We start from the raw sequence: 3,619 nt of genomic DNA on the forward strand, positions 1-3,619 counted from the left end.
GAGATGTCTTTCTTTTCTTTAGCATTCTGCGCTCGTTCAAAAATGATAAGCTGCTCAAAATCCGAGATTTGCTTTAGAAGCATTTTTGCGTTCAGCTCGAGAGAGTTAATCTTATTTTCATAAGATTCTCGTTCAGTTTCAAACTTTCTTTCAACTCCAATAAATCTCTTCTTCTCCTTCTCAAACTCTGCTCTTTCCACATTTAAGTTCTTTTATGCTGTCAGATATTTCTCCTTCTCTAAGTCCAATAATTTTCTTAACTCACTCAGATCATTCTCAGAATTATGGAACTTCTCAGTTAAATTCTTAATCTCTGTATTGTTCCTTGGAGGGTTTTTCTCAGCATTTAGTTCCTTTTGAACTTTTTGAAGTTTATTTAACAAATCTATATTAGACCTAGTCAACCTTTTCAAATCGTCATCATAGTTTTTCCGATCCGAACTCAGATTTTTTTCAATCTTTTCAATCTTATATTCAAATTCCTTCTCGATTCGTTCACACTCATTTTTATGATCTTTCTTTAAGTTTTTTATATAATCCTCATTAGCATAATTTTTAAGGTATAAATTTCTGTAATTCTCTTTATAGTTCACAATGCTCTTTTCTAGCTCAACAATCTTCTCTCTCATCTCCTTTATAATATTTGCCATTAAAAAAAATTGATCAGTTAAAGATCTATGCAGTGAAATAAGGTAAAAGAAACAAGAATAGTTTAAGCTCAAAAAGAATAGAAAAACAGTAAAACTGATGAGAATTTAGTAAAACGACGAGAAACTATAAAAAAAATCAGTAAAACAGTCAAAACCGTTGAAAACAGTTAAAAACTGTTAAAAACAGTCAAAGACAGTTAAAATTGATAAGAAATAGTTTACGCGACGTAAAACAGTTCAAAAATTCTCAAACAGTTAAAAGACACACAAAACAGATATACAATGATCTAAAAATAAAATCTAGACACAAACACAAAACCAAAAACACAACAAATATAAGCCCAAAAAAAATTGTCCAAGTCCAAAACAAACTGATTCAAGCCCAATTCAATAGTCCAAAAAATATTGTGCCAGATGTGGTTCGAATTATGAACAAAGATTCTTGTCCAAATCTAAACTCAGCTTTTCACAATACAGATGATCTATCTGCTCTAGAATTGCTATCAAAAGTCCACTTGAATGCTTCTCGTATCAGTTACTTCACTTGGGCTGCTGTGTAGCTGAATGAAGTGTCTCCAATGAAGAAACCAGTACTGGGGAGAAGGCAAAGAAAATAGTGCTTATGTTCCTTGAAAGGCTGTCTCACCCACCAGGCCTTAAAAAGTCAAGCAAACAACAGAGGAACACCGAGATGGTTGCTAGAATTTTGCCTTACTTGACCTATGGTGAACCTGCTGCAATGGAAGCACTCATTCAACACTTCGATCCTCACCTAAAGAATTGGGTCGAATTAGTCATGCAAAAAGTCTGCTGTCAAGATATACCAATAAGAACAACCAAACAGATTTTAAAACAACAATAAGATATGTTGGACAGAGATAGTTGAACAACCAAACAGATTTTAAAACAGCAATAAGAACCTGTGACTATCAAACCTGCTGCTGTTTCAGACCTTAAAACAGCAAGAACAATCAACCAAATCTGTGTCAATATCACAGAAATTCAAAACATCTTCTCTAATCACAAACAGATAATGCTTAAAACAAATTGCACTCTAAACAGTTCACAGCAAGATCAATCAACTAAGACAGTTTACAAACCTGTGTAGCTAATAGAAGCTCTCAAAATGATCCAAATCAAACAGTTTAAGAATACTATCAAATCTGCTTAAAACACACAGCTTAATAGGTTCCTGCACCAAAATTGACAATCAATCTTGTACCAAGTAACTACAAAACCTGCTTAAACCTGTGAAAATACAAATCAGTCGAGTGTAAGCAATACAAAATCTGTGAGAAATACAAAGCGATGAAATTTAAAAAGAGACTAAACTATATAACAGTCAGTCAAATAAGCTCAAAACAGCTTCTCAAAACCTTGAAGAAACAGCAGGAACAAACAGCTTTGTCCCACCTGTGTGTTTAAACTCAGGTCAATAATTAGTAACAAATTCACTCTTCTTTGTGAATGTGTTAGCTGCTGTTTCAGTCCTGCTATGTATTGCTTAAACAGCCAACTCAAGTTCTACTTCTGTTACAGTCCTGCATTAGTTCCTCACAAATCTACAGCCCTCTCTTCCTGTTCACACACAACCTTCCCACAAGACAAACAAATACACCAGTCTGTGCCTATGGGCTTCACACTTCCAGAATCTCAAAATCAAATAGCAACGGCTTCAAAACTGCACTCTTTTCACTTTGTCCCACCTGGGCTGTTATTCCAGTCCTCAAAGAAACAGCAAAATGGAACTCAAAAATAGATTTTGAATTGCTCAAAGCACAAAAAAGTTGTTAGTCCTTACCTTCTGTGCAATCACAAGCAAAAAGGATGAAAAACAGGTTGTTAGTCCTTACCTGTAATTGAATTGCTATTACAGTCTTAACATAGACAACAGCCTCACCAACAACAATCAAGATGCCAAACAACTTATATCTCTATCCAAAAATATCATCAGGCTTTCAGAGTCGTTGAAATGTTGCTGCTGCATCAAATCAATACAGTAACCTGTATAATACTCATTGCAATAATTGGCCGAAGGATATGCTCAGTCTAACTCGAACTCAAACAGATACTCAAACTCAGAAAGTTTTACCTGAGCAATTTACCAAATTAGATCAAGAAACAGTAGCAAACGATTTAGACCAAATCTGAACAGGGGATGAACGATTTTAGACCAAATCCTATCAATCCTTGTGCGATGAAATCAAACCCCAAATGATTTGTGTAAACTTGTACACTGAGCGATTTAGAATCCGAATAAATGGCTTGAGCGATTTAGTAAACCGAACAAGATGATTGTGCGATTTAATCTCCGATCAAACATTCAGCGATTTACAATCCGGTCACTTATCTGTTGAGTTGTACGATTTATAATCCGATCACGATAATTGTGCGGTTTAGCTTAAACCGCTCAAGGCTTGTATGAATCTGCTCACTTACACCGATCAAGCTATGTGCGGTTTAGACTTGGATTAGAAGCCGATTGATGCGATGAAAACAAACGGTGAACAATCCGATTGATGCTTCTGCGGTTTAGCTCCTTAAACCTTTCACCACTAAACCTAATCCGTTCAAACCTTTGATAAACCTTGATAAACCTTGAGCAATAGATTTCTAATAAACCGATCAAGCTTCCTGCGGTTTATCTCCAGTCCGCACAAACTGAGTACGTTTGATTTTGAAACAAGAACAATGAAAGTGTGCGGTTTAGCCTGTTGGACTCCTAAACCGGTTGAACAAAGATGAACAAAAAATGGACCTTAACCATTGGGTTTAAAATTTGGACGGTTTAACAACAATTAAACCAAACTAAAATTCAAAAGAAGATTAAAACCTATCAAAAACACAAAAATAGAAGAAACTTTTAAAAAAAATGGATCAAAAACATTGGTTTAAAGAAAAAATTCAAGAACACGAAAAAAATTCTAAAACAAAAAATCCACCAAAAATTAAAAATCGAATGATCAAAT

Source organism: Cynara cardunculus, assembly GCF_001531365.2.
Source record: "Cynara cardunculus var. scolymus isolate 2C chromosome LG 2, CcrdV1, whole genome shotgun sequence".
Classification (NCBI taxonomy): domain Eukaryota; kingdom Viridiplantae; phylum Streptophyta; class Magnoliopsida; order Asterales; family Asteraceae; genus Cynara; species Cynara cardunculus.